The sequence below is a fragment of the Oryzias latipes genome, chromosome 14, assembly GCF_053564925.1.
Source record: "Oryzias latipes strain Hd-rR chromosome 14, Olatipes_Hd-rR_3.1".
NCBI classification, from domain to species: Eukaryota; Metazoa; Chordata; class Actinopteri; order Beloniformes; family Adrianichthyidae; genus Oryzias; species Oryzias latipes.
The window spans coordinates 27,676,003-27,697,124 of NC_136250.1; the positions used below are offsets into that span (position 1 = coordinate 27,676,003).

General features: G+C 39.8%; 1 protein-coding gene across 5 annotated transcripts in view; it reads left to right on the forward strand.

Moving 5' to 3' along the window:
• cadm1a (cell adhesion molecule 1a) overlaps nucleotides 1-21,122 on the forward strand; it is a 501,435-nt gene that overhangs the window by 307,462 nt on the left and 172,851 nt on the right. The window lies entirely within an intron of this gene.

Here is a 21,122-nt window from a genome sequence, read left to right on the forward strand (position 1 = left end):
CTTGGGGAATTTTTTTTCAGTCCGCTCACCAGAAGTCTGCACCAGTTAAGTTATCCTCAAAGTGGACCATATGCCAACTTCCTCTCTTTTCTGAGTTACTGCAGTGTGAGAGCCACATCTGGCACTGAAAACATCTCAGCAGCAGTTAGCCCTGCAATATGGCGTTCATGCACTACTTAAGCCTGTGTCCATTTATTGTTATTATCCTCCAAGTTTTATCTGCCTCTTTTTCAGCCAATTTGGGTGACGTATCCTCAGTCTTGTGGCACCAATAAAATGATATAAAGTTAATTTGGTTCCAGTGTTTTGACAAAAGTAGAAATAGAAACTATGCTGTCTTTGAATAGTTGCAACTAGACGAAATGTGGATTGGGTAATCTGCCTTACTTGATGTGGTGATGCAGATATCATCCCTCTTCAAAGGCCCATTTCGCTCCTAAGGAACCAGCTGTCCCCCCGTTTTTTAGATCATTCCTACCATCTGGTTTGAAGAGTAATCATAACCAGCACTTCCACATTTTCCAAGACAGGTGCTTTACTTTCTTCACGTGTGCTTTTTTGTTATTTAAGCTCACAGATGAGGACAGTTTGGGTTCAGCTTGTGTGACCGATTTCTTACTTTTTGCGGAGTCCCGTTATGTGAGAGTTTTCACGGTTTCTGGCTGGCATCTGTGTCCCTTCGACTGTAAATAATGTGGGCTAAGGTGCGATCGTGCTTTTGTATTAGCACACCCACACAATGTTTCGTCTCCATTGTCACAGTAAGCGGTTCGGCTGCAAATGACTCACCCTGTGCCATTTGAGGTGATGCGATAAAGCACATCAACTTCAACTTTTCCTCTATAATCAAAGATCATATGGTCAATTTGAGCAAGAAAACATGTCAGATCTGCAAAGATAGATGTATATCTATTTAAAAAAAATTGTTCTTATTTAACACAGAATTTGGAATAAGTTTTAGACAGTCAGCATAAAAGACATTTGAGAGTGTCTTCCATAAAACTTTGTAAGAAAGGCTTAATAGAAATACTAAAGGAGTGATCATTAAAATAAAAAATTCAAAGGAAGTTAGAAAAAACAGAATTTGAAGTAACAGTGCGGATGTAAACTCAGAGTTTTAGTTGGTCTAAGGCTTTCTGGAAGTTTGTTCCAGATCTGTGGAGCATAGAATGCATGTTTGGTTTGGACTCTAGGAACTGACAAAAGACTGGATCCAAAGGACTGGAGAGGTCTGGTTGGTTCATACTGGGTCAGGAGGTCAGTTGTGTGTTTTGGTGCTAAACCATTTATCCTCTGGCAGACAGTTAGCCAGTGTAAAGACCTCAGAACTGGACTGATGTGGTCTACTTTTTTGGTCCTTGTTAGAGTTCTGTCTGATATTTGATATTTTATTGGTATCCTGTAAAAACACAGTTACAGCAGTCGAGTCAACTGAAGTGAAATCCACGAACGACAGATTCAAGTTTTTGTACAATCTGGTTTATTTTCAACAATGAAGTATTTGCTCGGCTTTTTGAGCGTGGAAACTTCACTCACAAAATCTAGCAACTGTTTGTCAAGGTTATAAAGACAGCTTCCCCTCTTATCACTAACCTTTTACTGCAAAAACACAAAATATCACTACATATGTTTGTCTTATTTCTAAATGCATAAGACAAAAATTATTTTTATTGGTATTTAATAACTTGTTTTAAGACAATGAATCTTAAACATCTTGTTAAATCATTTAATTATAAAAACATGTATTTTGGTTAAAGTCTCTAAGGAAAATAGTGTTATTGACTCATAATTAAGTTTCAGGTTGAAGTTATTTGTTTTGCACATTTAAAACACAGCAAGAAAACCATTAAAGGGCAGTTAAGTGCAGGGAAAGGCAAAGAAATAACATAAAAAATCCTAAAAGACGTATTTAAGCCGCCCACCTCAAAAATATAACTCAAAAATTACTAAAAAATCTAGAGGGAAAAATAAAATCAGGGATAAATCACAAGTATTAAAATATGTTTGACAAAAGCAAAATACTAACAACAAATTTCAAAATGTGACCCATAAAGAGATGCAAGTGTGATAAATATGTGTATATGTATAAACAGCATAAGAGCACCCTTAAAAAATCGCAATAATTAATGTAAACATATAATTTTATAACTCTAGTTCTCATTTGATTGGTCTACAAATTAGGATACTGGGACTTAAAATAAGACATTTTTTGGGAAAAATGATTAGCACATATGTAAATGTACCTACATTAAAGATATAACACTTTTATTTAACAATAATAGATTCTTTTTAGGCATATTTCCAAAAATTAGAGCAACATACCTAAATCTAGGTGTTTAGAGTTGTTTCTCATTAAATATTGTCTTAAAACTGTCTACTCATTGTGTTAACATATTTTTTCACCTACGCCAAGGTGAAAACATCTTGTATCGTATTTTTTTAACTTATTTTAAAAAGGACATTTTTTCTAGTGGATGTCTTTCAACGTTATGATTCCTTTTCCACATATTTCATAGGAATTGTTCCAAAAGAGGAAGCATCAAAGAGTCATTTAAAAAAATTGTTTTGCCTCACAAATTCTCCTTTGTCTCCCTGTCCGAGGTGTTAATACACCTAAAAGTTGCATCTCTTAATGCAGAATTGGGCACGAACTGTTACCGACATCCAACCGGCTTAGCACTAGCATAAAAATATTTCCTTAGCTTATCCTTCTAAAAAGGTCAGCTTTGCTTGTGTGACTTTGCAGCGCTCTTTTTTCCTATAGTCCAGGGAATCACTGCTGCCTTCAAGTGCTGCAAATCCTCCGACCTCAGAGTGTTAAGCCCTGCGCACTTTGCCAAGGGTGGAAATGAAGACAGACTACCTCCACGAAGAATGATGGCTCCGTCAAGAAGCAACTGTCCTACTTTGAAAGAGGCGAGATTCACATGAGCTGTCTGTTCTTCTTTTGCCGTCTTTCTAAAACCTTTAGAATAGTTTGAAAATACTTTGTTTTTCTCCTTCTTTTAAATATGGGTAAGTAAAAGCTACGGGAAGTGAAGAAGGCCTCAAAGTTTGTCAAAAGATTCTGTTCATGTCCTCAAAAAATCTTCAAAGATAGAAATGTTATTGATGCATGTTAAGTCTTTGGGGGATTTCATTCAAAGGACATTTTGGGCCTTTCATCTCTGACATGAAGGTGCAGGAAACATTATTGAGACCCCACAACATGACAGAGGTTCCTGCTTTCAGTGGGATGCTTGAAAGGGAAGACTCGTCTTTCTTCGCCCTTTCAGAGGGAAGACTGGTAATTGGCTCAAATGTCTGCTCTCTTCCTACTGCCTGCTTCCTGAAGTAATTGGCATTTATGAACTATTTATGGTCTGTCTTTGCTGGTTTCAGCTGCACACAAAGCACAAAGTGTATTTTTTTTTAACAAAACAGAACCTCTTTTTCATAGTTTTTTCTTTATTCATGAAATAAAATTGTCCCGTTTCTTTTACTGGTTTCACAAATCCATAAATATTTGCGCTAATTCACTGCAACACTTGTGCATTAAGTGTCACTTTTGGGCTGTTTTTCATTTTTCACCCATTTGTATTTCAAAATTCAGCCTCATCACCAAATAAGACATTATGTTGATCTTAAATCACACATTTCAAAGACCTGCTTTGATGAAAATAGTGTTTTTTTTGGTGTTCTTATCATGTTTTGAGGTATTTTTTTAAAATGATGGAGGACATTTTTTAAGAAAAGAAGTTGAATTTTTTTAGTTTTTCCTTATAATTATTCAAATTGTTTGGAATCAGAAGAGAGAAAGAAAAAAGAGGCTCTTAGAAAAAGCCCTTTTTTGTGATGTAGAAAATATAGAGGCCACAAGCTTCCTGCTCTACTCTGCATTGACGAGGGGAAAAGGGGCGGGGTTGCTTCACGCCAACTATCTGGCCTTCAACTAAATTTCTGATAAACGAATGCCGCTCCGCAGAAATTATTTCTTAGAAATCATTGCAGGCTTTTTCGATTTTGACTAAAATCAAATCCTAATTAAAACATCACTAAGTGTGATGTATGCAAGTAGAAAATAACAATCTATATATTTCATAATTCGTAGGCTTAAAGTAGTGGTGTGATGCCGGTCATGGACGTATTTGTCAACATTTTGTTGGGTATTTGTTGTTGGTACGAAGATAAACACTGTTAACCCTTGTGCTATCTTAGATGACCCCCCCTTCCATTGACGTGTTCTCCCTACCATGACAAAGGTGGATAAAGGTGGAAAGATTTCATGTAATCCATGGACACCAGTGAAGATCACAAATCATTGAAGAAAAAAGGTTCAGAGCACTGTCTAGTGGGTCTAGATGACCCAACTCCCAATGTTAAGATGCCTAGGATAGCACAAGGGTTAAACCAATTAGCTGATTGACAGACATACCTGATGATTAAATGGGCAGTAATATAATTACATATCGGCAGTGCTGCTGTATCCTTTTAGATGAAAGTTCTGCTAAGAATGTCAGCTAAAAAGACGATAAGTGGGATCATTTTTCTCCATCAGTGAAGGCTTACTCACATAGCGCCTCAGAAATTAGCCACAGCAATGAACCGAGGCTAGTAGCTGTCATGTTTTTATGTCTGTGTTTATTTACATTTACTTTATGGGATGATTTATTTTGATTTGGACTCAACGAACATTCTCTGCACTGAACTTTTACCGCCTTAATGCAGAAATGATTAACCGTACTGGCATTTAGCCTGTACCTCTTTCCTTCTTTTTTCATTTTATTGTCCTCGCCGGTATTTCTCAGTGCCCAACTTTTTCTTAGATAATCTTTTCATCTTTCCTGAACTTCTATTCTCCCCAACAAACTTCTATCTGCTTTCCTCATTTCAGATGTCCCACCAAGTACCTTCCTCCGAGTCTCCCTGATCACTTTTGCTGTTCGATCATTTCGGAAAACTTTCTGATCACCCGTCTGTTTCAGCTCCTCCTACTCAACACTCCTCTTCTTCAACTTCCACCTCTTTGTCCTGCTCTGCTTTTGCCCTCTTCATCTTCCAGTCATTCTAACCACCCTCCTATGCTCCATGGCCACACCCTCCCCAACTACATCTTTGCAGTCGCTGATCTCTTTCTGATTACTCAAGATAGTTTTAACTTGTTTTCTCCTCTCTCCACTCTTCGTCCTCCTCAGTTTCTCTCTTTTTGGGAAAATGTCTTCAGCGCTGCCATTTCCATCCTTTCAGCAAACCATCTTCCCTTCAGCATTCCAAACGTACCAGTAGCTTCCTCAGTTTCCCCGTGTCCACATGGCCACTGAAGTCTGCCTAAATCATCCCGCTCTCATCTGTCCTCAGTCATCTTCCTCCAACATTTCTCCTCCTCCTCCTCCTCTAGCTCACATCTTACCTGGCAGAGCTAAAACATTATATGTGGGGGAACAGAAAACTTTGCAGGGTTGGCAAATGAGAACAGCAGAGCGGAAGGCCATTAAAAATAAAAGGATCAAACATATGTATTTCAAATGGTTTATTTATTAAATTTATCAGATTAAATTGATGATTTCTTTTGTCAATTAATATATTAATATTGACTCACAAATTGGGGGCAAAGCCTTTTTAGATTTGTTGTGTTTTTAGATTCTAATTAATGTATTAATTGATATCAGATGTAATTTATTCAATATACTATTAAAACATCAAATTATAACCACGGGATTGTGCCCCCTTGTGGCTGCATCATCGAATAAAACGTACATATTATGTTAAATTTAGCTTGACACTAATTTACATTTTTCTAACAACCTAACTTTTGCTGCATGTTGAAGCTTTCAAATAAATGTAGTTGTGCTTGTAACAAATAATATTTAATTCTAAAGAACATAAACATGGCAGAATACAGCAAAAAGAAAAAAGAAGTGTCCAGATTTTCTCTATCTTTGCAGAATAAAAGATGCTATTGAGGTAAGTTAGTTGCTCACAAAGAAATCTTATCTGAGCTTGCTGTCTCACATCAGGCTGTGACGGGTAACATCACAGTGACGGCTCACTATTGTGGTGCCTGTCAGTCACTGGCAGCAATAGATGGCGTTGTCTGTTGACCCATCTTATCTTCTATGACTTTTTTCATGTCAGAACCTCTGTGCAGTGCAGGCTTTGGTGAGATGAAAAACACCCAAACGTCCATTCAAATAATGCTGTTTTTTTTTTCCAATACAACAATGTAGAATTAATTCTCCAGTTCTATTAGAATACATAGAAAACCCTGGTTGTCCAGTAAAGATCCACTCTGATCATGTTTTCATCTATTATAAAGTGTTCCAAGTGGTGTTTAAATAACGATTATGTTCTTTTTAGCCAAAATCTAAAAAGCTGTGTTGTATTATAGAACATATTTTCTGTAGCACAGCAGGAATTCATTAGAAACTTGCCTCTGAGTTGTGAACGTGTCTGTTGGCATTGAGGAAGCCCACCCCCATTTCCCATCATCCATCTGTCACAGCCTAACATAACTGGTACAACAAAAATAGATATTGTGCCGTCAAGCCGCACAGTTTTGATCCAGATTCCAGCTCAGTCAAGGAAAACAAAGACGTTTGTGGATCTATTTGGGTGGATGCATCAAAATGGAGCGGAGCAGGTGAGCTTGTAGCCCGTCGATTGTAGCTTTTACGTCACAGCTACAGGCTTTTCAAAGGGAAAAACTAAGAAATGCAATTTTAAACTTATTTTCTTCCATCATCGGAAAAATGTGCCATGAGAACATGTTAAAAAAACACAATATTTATTAGAGCGCATCTTTTTAAGCAGACAGGCACAAAAATCAACAATCTTTTCGGGCCTCATTTGAGAGAGATTGTTCTGATCACCACAATATTAGCAAATGTACCCAACCTGTCAGTAACTTTTATCTGAACCCTGAAAAGTCAGCAGGAAAAGCAGCCGACAATGACCACAAATGAAATCAGGAATAGTTTTAGTGCATATGGAGATTTTTGAGGCAGGTGGAGTGGGTGGAAAAGTCGTGTATTTACGTTGTGGTTTGTTTGTTTTCCTTCCTCCTAGCGTGTACATGGTTCAGCCTTATCTTCCTGCCCTTTTTTTTTTTTTGTTATTCAGTCTATTCAGCGGTACAGCTACATCCACATCCACATTCTGAGCTACTGAGCTAATTGTTCCTGCTCATCCACTTTCTGCACGATTCAATAATACGCCACTCTAGGCATCTTCAAAAGAGGGGGGGGGGGGTGGAGGGGGGAGGAGAAATGTTAGCTGGAAAGTGTGGGAGAGGAATAAACTAGAAGTAAAAAAAAAAACTAGCTTGAGAAGGTCACATATAAGAGAAGGGAGGGCTCCGAGTCACTGTAGGGAAGATGAGAGCAGAGAAGTAGTATCAGGGTGGAGGAAGAGGAGCAGAGAGGAAGAGCAGTGTCCCTTGAGTCATATATTTGTGTTAGGGGAAAATCAACTCACTGGAATGTACACTGTAATGGCGCCCACTCTGTGTAATGATTGGTGCCGACCTCCCAAATAAGAGGATTAGTTTGTGCCCGAGCTGGCCAGAAATAATGAACCTCACCTTAGCTTGGGTGGAGTTTGACACAGCAGAAAATAGGTTGAGAAATAAGTATACATCAGCGGCAGGAGGCCTCGCTGAAGCCCATTCATCTGCATCACCTTTGTGTCAGATTGGACATGCATTCCTGCTCATCCGCCCGATTCATTGTCAGATGGCCAAAAGCACACTGACCTATGTGGTCTGGTGAAAAATGCTGTAGACGGGGCGGTAATAAGGATCTTTCAGTAAGTTATTTATTTTTCCCATTTAACCAAAAGTACAGTGGCTTTGCTGCTCCTGTTATTTACATGCTGGGAAATGAGCTCTTGTTATTGCAGCTTTCGGTCAGGCTCTGACAGGGCAGGGCCTTTGCTTGGAAGAAAATTGTGGCTCAGCAGCATTGTGGCTAATGTCTGACTGCAGGGCACGCTCTCCTTTTGTGTGCTCTGAACCAGCAGGATTGAGGCATCCATCTTGCTCTCCCACTTCCCCTAATGGTATTAGGAAAAGGGTGGATAGGTTTCAGTATTGTGTTAAGGAATATCTGATATAGGGACTAGCTGATTCAATTAAGTAAAAAGCAAGGTAGGAGGGGGAGGGAGTGCCGGTGTAATACGCTTTGAGTTGCATGCCTCAAAGTGGGGCATTTCAATTTGGAAAACTGCTGCATTACCACCTGCTGTCTACAAAAACACATATATTATATACTCATTACCCGTGGATCGTAAATGTTTGGAGTCCAGGCGCCTTCTCTGCAGAGATGTTGGTTGTCCCGTGATGTGAATAAAAAAGAAAGTGGCCAAAGGCTCCAGCCTGTTTGAGCTGGAAAAGCAACGTTAAAATTATTAGCAAACAACAGGAGCGCGGTTTAAAATGGCTTTCTAACTAGTTCCTGCAGATCACCATCATACAGGAAGTCTGCTAACCACTAAGCACTGGTCTAGTCAAAGGTCAGTCCTGGTGGTGGTGGTGGTGGTGGGGGGGGGGTCTACTTGGTATTTGAATGATGATTTTAAACGTTCAGCAAATTACAAAAAAAAAATAACTGTGGCAGAAAATAGAACAAAAGTGCCACATCATAGAGAAAGGGAGAAAAGAGTTTTACATAACTGATAACTAACGACAACAAAAAACCCCACAACAAATAGACTTTGGGATTTAATTATGAGCCACTGGGAAAGCTTAAACTGTCTGTAACCTCATGGAATCACCAGAAATATCGCAGACGACTGCAAAATGACACGCTCTACCGTAACTCTCTCATCTGACAGGGAGAAAAAAGCCGCTTTTTGCCAATATTCAATACTTGAATAAAGTGTCTGCGTCAGATCCAGCTTGGTACGTTATCGCGTAATACTGTTGTACATCAGCTCAAAGCTCTTTTTCTCCGCTTCAGAATCCACTGAAATTACGGCAATTGCGTAAACAGTTAAAGAGTTATGGTAGCGTAAAGAACGTTGATGTCCGTTGTTAAAGGGTTATTAATGAGTCCTTTGAACATTCGTTATACGGGAGTTGATGGGTGCTTGGAAGGCAATGGGTTTCTTGGGTACATTAAATGCGGCCCGCATGCTCCAGTCACAGAATCACAAATATATGGCCACCAGCATTTTCTAACTGTGTGAATAATTTCTTGATTATGATTAGGAGAATCGCATTAAAAGCCAGTGCAAGTAAACCTGTGGCAACAGACTACATCTACCTGACCTTCAGAGCCTTAAAGGTCAAAGAGAAGAACTGATTTATTGTTTCTGTGATTAAAATCACATTTATTTGTATTTCTGAATAGAAAAAATATTTTTGTGCATTAAACTATTTGTGTGCATTATATCATGAAAAATATGGACCATTTCAAATCAGAAATTCACAGTAAACATTTATTGAAAGATTTTCTGTTTCAGGTAAAGAAATGGTAATTATCCTATATAAAAAATAGGATGAAATGAACAATTCATTTCTATTTAATGTTATAAGTAGAGTTCAACGAATGCTGGCCGAATGGCTAAAAACATTTTCACCACACCAACACCAAAAACAGAAAAGGTTTACAGCACACCGTCTATAACTATACCTAATGGGAATCATTTTCTATATTAATACTTTTTTGATAAAAGATGGTCCTGTTGTGCATCATCATACACTGATGTCATACGATTACATGACATACATACATTTACATATATGACAAAGGCAAAAATGCCAGTACTCGGATCTAAGCCCAAAGCGAGTCTTGTGTGACGTCTTCAGTTCTGTTACACTTGGATTCCTTCATTTCTAAATGTATGGCCCTCCACTTAAGACTTTGATAGTGGGGGGGGCTTAAATCACTTTCTGACTTTTTCTCCAGCTCAGTGGGCAGGTTATCACTCTGCTGTTGGATGTCTTCACGCCACCATATCCCAATTCTGTCTGGAGCCATTGGGTTTCCATTACCTCTAATCCATTTCACTCATTTAAAATTAATGGCCATGGACCTTCACTGACCCCAGACATGCACTTCTTTTAGGGAACCTTGTGCCTGAGATATTCCTCTTCTTACCATTCCATCAGTGTTGTGTTTTGCCTTGGCACCAGGTGGTATTCAAACAGCAGCTGATCTTTGGGTGAAGATGTGTCTTTGTGCGTCCTTTTCTAGCTCCTTCGCACCTCTGTTTTTGTTAGTTTGCTTATCCTGATCACTTTAATCCTGAACCAAAGTTTTGAAATACCGGATCTAAGAGATAACATCTGCCATTAGGGTAATCTTGTGACAGCTATCAGGTTAATAATCAAACTACAACAAACTATGAACCATCGGGTGATTTTTTTTTTTTCAATGGAAGACTGATATTAAACTGATTCTGACCAAAAGAAAACCAGACTTAATCATCGTAGGATGAAGTTATTGGTTCTCCATAGAGATGAAGGTGGATAATGGTTGAAAATGTCCATTATTTACTAGGGTTTGTTTTTCTTTATGTTATGCACTACTGAGTCTGTTGGAACTCCAGCTCTCTGTAACTTTCAGGCAGCGTGAACATCTACATCAGAATGACCAGCTTGCCAATTCATGTTATTTCACTTTTTTAGGCTTATTTTGACAATAATAATAATGTTTTATTCTGTAAAGAAAATTCCAAAAGTTCCCCAACTTCAGTTTGGCTGGGAGTCTCATTCACTATCATGCATCTAAGACTGGACTGCTTTGCAGCACAAAACTTCTTACTCGTTTAAAACCAAAATGTAAATTGTTATGTATTGTATAACATTCACAGAAAGCTCTTTTTCACTGTATTGTTAATCAGCAGGGTCAACTAGGCTTCTAATAATCTTACTTTCAGGGGAAACGGCAGACGTTCTGCAGTTCAGATCTGGTCAATAATTATTATTATATTTTGATCTTGGCATATGCAAAAAAAAACCTTTTAGTCTAAATGTTTGTGATTCATTGTCAGGATTATGTTTCTTAATAGTCTGTATCCTGCATCATTTTTCGATAATGGCTGTTATATGAAATTATTTTACTAGGAATTCTTGAAAAATTAAGTTTGTGAACAAGCATTTCTTTTACGCTACATAAATAATACGGTGCAAAGAGTGGCAGATGGTAAAAGGTAAACACACCTTGCAGAATCCAACATTCTGCTCCTAAAAAGCAACAATTACCTGATGCAACACACTCAGAAGTTGTGTTTATTTCATTTTTGCAGCTTTTATCCATCCCTAAAATGCACGCCTATCAGTACGGACATAGGATGCACATTGCAGTTTATTCATCTGCCTCCAAAGGCTGGGTGAATGACAAGAATATTTTAGGTGTTGTAGGACATTACATTACCCAGTGCTCCTTTTTCTCTCCTTTCCCCGAGGACACAGAGATTGGTGGTGGAGGGAGGAAGGTTTCTCAGTCTTATCAGTAAGATAGCACCCAGTCCTCTAATCGCCAGCTTCCTTAGACAGCCGTATAACAAGGGAAAGTGGACAGATGAGCTACATTCAAAGAGAGAAAGAGGGAGGATGCAGAGAAAGGGAAAAAGAGGGCTGTTTATACCTCCTAGGTTGCATCAAATGACAGCTGCTTTCCAGTTCAATGCATAACTGAGTAGGAATCATTTTGGTGGAGAGAGACAAGCGCAGATTTTTGTCCCACAGCACATTGCTGGTGATGAAATACAGAGAATTTGCAGTTGCATCACAAGTCTCTTTGCAACAACAGCCGGTGCCAACATGAAAGCACCTTTAAAAAGTCCCTGCAAGCTATAAAAAAAAGCCCTGAAAAGATGCAGCTCACTTTAACAGAGGTCTGCTGATGGATTTGAGCTGCACTGTTTTCAGTTTGGCGCCTGCCTTATTAAATTGTCAGGATGACACGGATTTGACAGTGACCTGTCATCACATCACTGCTGTCAGTGTCTCTGCTTAGCTTACATCTGAGCAGCATGAGCTCGACTTTGTCTGCCACGGTGAAATTTATGCTTCAAGGACTTCTGGAGCTGAAAAACGGTTGCAATGTCCAGCTTTAAGATTGTTCATCCTGGTGTCAGTTACTCAAAAGTCGTCTTCAGCTTCAAGTTGGAGCATTGTTGGTTCAATTCCCTGCAGCCAGGCTTCCTTTGGCTGTCGGTGACACAAATGAAAGTCTGGGATCTACATTGGCTGTAACAGATTTCAACCAACATAAAGCTTTAGTCACATGCACCCAAATCGGTGGCTCCCCAGTAGAGGTGCTGCAGGTTTTTGAGTTGTACGGACCCTTGGAGGGTCGTAGAGCAGCATCTTTAGTTGAGCATGGGTGTGTCTTGCACTTTCCTTGAGGCTCAAACGGTAACATCAAGGGATGGCATTTAAGGAAGCCGTACCACTGTTGTGTATCACACAGTCTACCTGGGAAATGTGTCTACTACCTAAAAACATGCTGGATTGTTTTGATTGTATGCTCAAAAACACAGGTATTATCAGAAACTTTTTTAAAGAAATTGAACTATCTATCTATATACCCAGGCTGTGTCCCACCAAAGTGGGGTAGCCTAGACAGGGCACACATTCTTAACTCCCTCCTTCTCTTCCCCAAACCCTCCTCCTTCAGTTGTGTGCGTGTGTGTGTGTGTGTGTGTGACTCGTCTAAGCCTGGTCCAACAACTATTTTTTTAAACTGAATTACGTCACACTACGTTAAGAGTACTATAGTCCTGTTGATTTGGTTGGCGTGGGTTTTCGCCGGGCACTCTTGTTTCCTTCCACGATTCAGTTCAATCATTGGTTGATCGATGAGTCTGAACTGATTCCAAGGTCTGAATGTCAGCATGTGTTGTTGTGTGGTCCTCCGACAGATTGGCAACCTGCCATTGTCCAACAGAACATGGGATAGGCCCCAGCATCTTCGACACCCCAAAGGGGATTAACTGAGTTTCAAAAATGGATGAATGAATGAGTTCAGTTCAAATGAGCAAAACATGTTAATAAAACTCTAACATGGACCTCAAAAATGTTCCTTTTGAAAGTGAACTAAAGCCCTTTTTTTCAGTGCTTCTTTGGTCTACCCCAGAATCTGTGACCCACTTTTGGTTGAGGGAAAGTTCTTAGGAAACTAGGCTCTGCTGTCAATTCATTGGAGCTTTTTCAATTAGACCAGAAATCGAAAAACGATATTTTCTTTGCACGCTACACTACCTCATGCACTATGCATGATTTTAGAAGGCAAGTAAGTCTTTTCTTTTACTTTGTTTTGATAAATACTTGTTCACTTCTATCTTTGTATTAATAAAACTACAAAAATGTCATGCTTAGATTTAGGCCCGAGAATTACAAAATATACAAACCTTAGTATGTAAAACTAAAATGGGCGACAGTGGCTCAGGTGGTTGAGCGGGTCGTCCAATGATCGAAGGGTTGGCGGTTCGATCCCCGCTCCCACCAGCCAAAATATCGTTGTGTCCTTGGGCAAGACACTTCACCCTCCTTGCCTCCAGTGTGGCTCCACTGGTGTGTGAATGCGCATGAATGATCCCGGTGATGGTCAGAGGGGCCGTAGGCGCGAAATGGCAGCCACGCCTCTGTCAGTCTGCCCCAGGGCAGCTGTGGCTACAACCATAGCTTACCGTCACCAAGTATGAATGAGGAGTGAATGAATAATGGACACAATGTAAGCGCTTTGGGTGTCTTGAAAAGCGCAGATAAATCCAATCCATTATTATTATTATTATAAAACACGGCCAGAACCCCCTTGCAAAAATGGTTTGTAATCTCAATGGAAAAATCCTGGTTTAAATCAAGGCCAATAAATAAAAAAATGATATTACTTAACCTGTGACTTCACTTCAAGCCTTTAGCAAAACAATGCTTTTATTGTGTGCTTGTAGCAGATTGCCTCCTTAATAGCCAAGTTAGCAAATCCCAAAATTTACGCAAACAGGAAGGCCTCTAAAGCAAAATGTGGTCACAAGGAATTCTATGTGGTCCTTGTGGCGTGTGGAGTAGCTTCTGACCTACACTTCAAAGTGGCTCCGCATGCTCGGAAAGCCTTTTGTGTTGCTGTCCTACAACACTGTTTCAGAGGACACAAATGAAAAAGCATTAGCTTGCCTTTAGTCCCTGCTGGCAGCTTTATTGGTCAGCCCATCCTGAGTTTGTAATATAAAGGAAATGCTCCAGGCGATAAGTATTGGATAAATATCTTATCAAACGCTTCGGAGGCATCAGAATCCAGGTATGGTTGTTACCTCGGGTCCCATTGTGACAGCACACATAGTGATCCATTCTCCACACTTGATTTAATGCTGGTTTAAAAGAGGCAGCAGCATTGGTGCGATTGATAATTAGTTTTTAATGTGTCACACTCATCATGTCCAATTTCATGCCCCTTGGGCTGCTGATCACAGATTTAATCAACACATTATTGCTTGCTATACTTAAACTGACTGCAGGGAGGGTTCCTCTGTGTTTGTGTGCAGCGGTGGGAGTGCGAGGACAGCGGCGTGTTGGTGTGTTTTGTGTGATCGCGGAGCCAGCGAGAGCGGTTGTCAGCATGCGCATCCATCCCAACAACATCCCGCTTTGATAGACATTGAATGTATGTTCCAGGCCATTAGCCAAGAGCGACGCCTGGAGATGACGTGTTTGGAATTGTGTGGCATTGCCTTGTTGAAGGAAGTCATTGCGATTGTGTTTGTCTGCAGAGAATTGTGTCCAAGGCTTCTTCACTTGATGAATACTGATAACCGCAGAGCTCTCATGACTGATTTTTTTTAAGCTTATTCTCAAGGCACACAGAACATTTCAGCATTTGTTGACAAAGGGTCTTTTTTCCACTGCACAGGCTAGTGTGGGTCTATAAAAAGTTATCAATTTTTTTCCATCATAACCTAGTAATTACTGTTACTGTAATGTACTGTAATTAATAGCCAGTTTTAGATTAGCTTTTGTGGGTTCAGAGTATAACTACCTGTATCGATCATTGCCTTTTTTTCTTTAATTAAAATGCACTCTGCATTCTCTACTTCTAAAAAAAAAAAAAAAAATTTCTACTGTATTCATCCCTCAATGGGGAAATTCTTCTCCGCATTTGACCCATCCCCTGGGGGAGCGGTGAGCTGCAGCTGAACCGCGCTCGGGAGGCAGTAGTGTTAAGGGCCTTGCCTAAGGACCCCCACTGGGTGATGTTAACTGCTCGCCATTGATATGGTAATTGCCCCCCAGTACCATTGCTTATTCCCCTCCGGGAATCGAACCCTGGATTCCTGCATGGTAGCTTGTCACCTTACCAACCAAGCCACCCAGCCACTCTTCTAGCCTATGTCTGTTCTTGGTCGGTTTTGTAAAACAGCTAAAACTTGTTTAGTGTATTAAAGCTAGGTACTCCAAAAATGGGCCTCTTAGAAAAAAATCAAAATTCTTACCCTACTGGCAAACATTTATTAAAATAAGCTAAAAAAAATCTGCCAATGAGGTAAAGTCAAATGTTTTGGCTATTAAAAACTTTCTTGATAAGATTGTTTTTATTGCAGGATAGAAAATAGGTAAAGGATCATGCCTGATAACACACAGCTGAGGCGTTTAGGCCAACTGCCGCTTAGGCCAGCGCAGTGTTATAGAACATTTTGGTTACATGACTGAAACTTCTTCTTTAGGTGTGGTATTATCACTTTATAGTCCACACTCTGCAGTCTATTAGAATCTCCCGAGAGTGATTGCCATGGAAACGTTGACTCAAACGTGGCTTACTGACAACGTCTGGTTCTAATATGGCAGCGTCCATATCGTGAAAAAATGGCGACTTTATTGACTTTATTTGGTTCGAGCCGGAAGGGAACCATTTTCTAAGACTTACTGAGTCCAGTTCTCAGATATAGTCAATAGTTAAAGATGAGCACGTTCGGCCTCAAACCAAGTCATTCAAACTGGCACTGAAGTATCATTTTGAACAGAGGGAGACTTTCATTTCAGTTTATGTGGATGAAGATGGAAAACTGTCTGTTTTTTGGTTTGGTTTGTTTATCAACCAATGCCATATTTTTTTTCTTCCCTTTCAAGCGATGTTTTGTCCTTAAAAGGAACTCGCCAATCTTCACCGAATTATAAAATGTATTTGCCTCTGACACTCTTTTCCTTTTATCTACTTTTTATCTAACTTATGATCTTATCAGGTAAAAAATTATATTGTGTCTTTCACATTTGACTGTCAGGCGTTAAAGTTTGTTTGCATTAAAGTTGGCCATACTTGCTTCTTGGCTTCCTTTGGTTTTTATCTTTAATTGGATCTTCACAAGTTAGTCCTGTTCACTGCTCACCACACACAGACTAAGTTGTCAGGCTGCAAAGTGAGAAATAAGGAAAGGAAAAGAGATAAAAAAAAAAAATCAGACAACTGGAACCAGAAAGAGAACTGGCAGGGTTTATCTTGAGCTGCTTACCTCCCAGCCCGTGAGCCAAATGCCGAGAGAGACGCCAGGAGGTAGCGGAGGCCTTCATTAAATGCAGCTCAGGTCCTGGTGAAACCCTGGCTAATGTCCCTATCATCTCTGGAGTGGTCCAGCACCGGGCTCTCTCAGAATGATTCATGTTTAATGCATCTCTGCAGTCCGTGTCATTTAACCTCTCCTCTGGAGGTTGTGGGTCGGGGGTGGGTTAGTGAAAGCTCCCTCCAGGCCCGTAAGGGGCAAAGTGACTGTGCAGTTATTCTTCACCCGCTCCCCATGCGCTTAACTTGGGGGAGCTTCTCCATGTCGACTTGTTGCTGCTCAGCCTGCTGCTCACCAAATCTCCCTGCGCAGGCATGAATACCGGGGTGGCCGGGGTTGAATGTGTTGCTCTCTGAGGCATTTCTGCAGCTTCTGATGCTGAACTAGGAGACCACGGAGGAGTCTTGATGAGTTCCACCACTCTGATTCAAGCTATTCAGAGTAACTTTATTTCATTTTTTTTTATTTTTAACTCAAATGTTAGATCATGGAGGTTGCGTAAATTCATAATGTTCTTTAAACATCTAGAGAACTAACACAGAAGCTTGGGATTCAGTGCAACTGAATAAAGGAGACTCTTTGTTTGTTTCGATCCTCAAGCTGTTCTTCCCTCAGTTCCCCTGCTTGCATTCCAAAGGCGTCTTCACTCCCACTCCATGCAGACACCCACTCAATATCTGTGCAGCTTTCTCGTTCAGGATAATGGTAATTACAATATCACCGTGATTGAAATTTGGCAAAAGTTGAAGAGGAAATAGGTTTTCTAATCAAAAGCTGCCTCTTAGCTGGAGTCCTGATGCTTACTTGGCTGAAAAATGCTCTTCAACGGTGGGAGCCTAAGTGGATGCCAAACTGTATTGAGGGCCAACTCTGCTCTTTCCTGAAATGGTGGGTTGTATACTAATGTTGCAGTTGAGGGTAATTTAGCGTATTAAGCCAGTTTACATTATTCCCTTACGAGAAAGGCTTTTTTTTATAGAAACCAACAACCAACAAATATGGTATTATGTAGCCCTTTCACAATAAATGTCATTGTAATGGAATTATGTGGAGGGTCCAGTCCTTTAGGGCTTTTTCCAAACATGTACATACAAAGAAAAGCTTGATGTTAAAGGTGCTTTACAGTGTTATGGTCTCAGTTCTTCTATGGTTACTTTTATGTTTAAAAAAAAACAGCTTTCGTTTGACTAGTTTACAATAAGAAACTTGATTTATCGAGTCATTTAACAATGGATAATTAATAAAAAGTTGTTGCTTCTACTGCAAATTACTGGGGGACACAGATTCTGGCAGGTTTGTTCAGTGGCCTGACAGAATCCCTGCCCTTGTCGTTGTTTTACTTAAAATATTTTGGCAAAAAATTATATATGACAATAAACTCCCACATGCCCCAGAATAAAGTGTTTCATAAACTCCACCTTCTTTTCATGTTTTTTGGGCAACATGAGGGCTATGAAACCAATTAGCAATGCGAGAAGTCGTGTTGCGACAGGACAAACTAATTTCGGCGGGGGAACCTGTCACGTTACCATGACAACATCCTGCACCATGTAACAAATACTCCGCTTTTTGTAAAAAAAAGCTATCAAAACTGAAAAAATAACATGACTGGACAGTGGGAGGAAGCCGGAGTCCCCGGAGAAAACCCACACAGAGAGGTGTTCTGTTTCAGGTCCCACAGCTGGGACTTGAACCCGGGGCCTTCTTGCTGTGAGGCAAGATCGCTAACCACCGTGCAAGCCTTTCATGTTAAAAATTGTTCTTTAGTATTGCAAAGGTAATTCATCATCAGCGCTCGCATAAAAAGTCATGCAAAAATTTACGTTAAAGTGTGAACTCGTCCTAAACAGCACACCCACGTGAAGAAATGCTTTCTCCTCCACGTCACAAGCACAACATGGATCACCCAACAGCGGAGGGATAATCAACAATAAGTCGTTATAGCTCCTCCTTAAAAAAAAACCTTTTCGGACACCACTACATTACAAAAGTCCTGACAATTGAAGCAGTAGGGAGAAGCCAGAAAGGATAGGGAAGCAATTTGGATCCGGTCGATGTCACCTGGATGAAGGAGAATTTACTGAAAAATAGAAATGTGGGGGGAAAGAAATGTGTTAAGATTACAGCGCACGTCTTTTTTTTTTATTGTGCTTTTTTATTGTTCTTTGGTTAAACATGTTCTGAACATGTTTTTTTAGTTTGCATTTTTGTGAGAGAACTTTGTTTTGAGCCCCATCATAGTTAGAAAGAAGTCAAATCTCCAGAAGTGCTGGCAGGTTGAACAACTCCATCTGGGAGTTGGTTTGTTCACACGTTGTTGGATTTCAGCGCATCTCCTCACCCTAAAATGTTCACTTCGAGAAATGAAAAATCAGTCGGTAATGTCGTCTTTGACAGCAAAATACCAGCCAGTAGATCAATGAGTTCACCTGGTTCTTTACCCACAATCCATCTGAGGGGTGAAAAAATCACATGTATTCACTCTAACCTTTTTTGAAGTTTGAAATTGCCTTGGCAACTCACCAAGAAAGTGATTGGCTAATGCCTTATTCACAATGTCAGCCTGTGACCCTGACAAGCTCATATAAAAAAACACAACTTTCAGTTTGGTTTATTCATGGGCTCCAACAGGCCCATCCTTTTTTTTAGTTATCCTGAAACTTTTGAAGCCCTTTTCTAAGCTCTCACATTGTTGCTTTTAATCATTTGGTGCCTGGCTCTCTGATGTTCCAAGTTTGGACCTTTGGAGGTTACAGCATCAAGAAAACTGGTTTTTACCAATGATCCACGCAGCACCTGGTGCTCCAAAGTGCAGAAAGAAAAAAAAAAGCCCATTTTAGTTTTCATCACCTGCTTCCACCTTAGAAGTTGGATAAACGTCTCATCGGAGCACCATTTGTGCGACGCCTAACAGTGCTTCCAACTTCAGTCCACATTTCTACAACCAAGTTAGATTCAAGTTTTTTTTTATGAGGATGAAGAAATTGTTTTTTTGAACAAAAAGTGCAAATGAATTAAAATGTATATAGGTTTTTCACTAAAATATTGCCTGAAAAGGTTTTTTTTTCAAATCCTCTCCACTTAACCGTATTATCTCCTTGTTGAGTCTCAAGAAAGTAAAAAGATCCGTGTTCCAAGAAATATTATTTCTACTTTTCTGCCTTGCAAGAAAAATAATCCCATCAAGAAGGTTTTTCAAAAACAATATAATCTTAGGTCAAGAAAAAATGTTTAAAAAGTATTTTTATATAAGAATTCTTGGGAAGACCATTTTCCCTTTTGGCAGATTTTTTGTTTTTTTGCCTATTTAAAGAAAATTGTTGAAATTTCACACATTTTTTACGTATTTCTAGAGAGCCTATTTTTGCCGTGCATGATGGGAGGTTTACAGCTTTTGACCCTAAGAAATATGTAGGTAAAATGCAAATTGACAATGAAATTGATCAAAGCCTGATGGACAAATCCCTAAAAATCAAAGCGCATCCCTTGTTTTTGACTCCGATGTCGCGTTAGAGGTTCTGGCATCTCGGTCTGTCAGAGAGGCCAGACTGAGATGATTTAGACATGGCCAGAGGAGAGACGGTGAGTCTAGAGCTGGGAGGCAAGAGGTCTAGAGGAGGACCAAGGAGGGGCTTTCTGGATGCAGTGAACAGAGACATGAAGGTACCAAGTGTTAGAGGAGAGGATGCAGAAGACGGGGTTAGATGGAGGCAGCTGATTTGCTGTGATGACCCTTAAAGGGAAAAGGAAAAGAGGAAGATGCATGCATCACAAGTGTTGCACAAGTTTTGCACGACATTTATTGCTTAGAACCAATCCAGTTTGGTTTTAGAGTTCATCTGTCCAGAGTTTTCCAAAGAATGCTGCTTTTGGATGTTGTTCCTGTTTGACCTTCATTGCAATATAATCTTAACTCTTTCTATCATGTGTGCATCAAACATTATTGGATGAATCAGAAATTCAGTCCTGACATTGTCCGCTGCAAATGCTGTTGGTGTTCTGTCATGACGGAGCTGTTCTGTGGCGGAGTTCTTCCATTTCCGTTCGGTAAATGTTCTTTTGGCTGAAGAAGGGCCAGGGAGGACTTGCTTCCATGAAAGCATATTTATTCAGTGCCTTTTGGGTCAATAAAATCCATACATGCAAATGGAAAGTAAAGAGTAAGAACAAAGACCTAAAGGTATTTTTGAGGCTTCTTGATGTGCAAATATTCTCAAAGCTAAACTAGCCATAGCAGAGTCTGTAATCAGTCAGAAGATTGGGTTTTCTTTAGATGAGGAATAGGACCTATGCATTCTTGATGTGTATCCCCTATAGATGACTGAATCTAATAGAATCATCTGCTGATTGAAATTCCTGTTGGAAACAGAATGTAATTTTCTGAAAATGTTTTCTGCTTTTAGAATTTGAATTTAGGAAGTGCTTTTCCCCTCTGATCGGCTGTTTTCGTGTTTAAGCGTTTTTGCTTAAACATGTGATGATGCATGAAGAGGATTTCTTTGCATTTTGACTCTGCTTTTCCTGTGTGCTGATAGCATGTGCCACTTTGTTCTGACAAATTGAGGCGATTCGCCTCATATTTGGGTTTTCGGCTCTAACTTCCTTTTTGTGTTTTTTATTTTTTTCTTCCCTCACTCCTCCCACTCCCA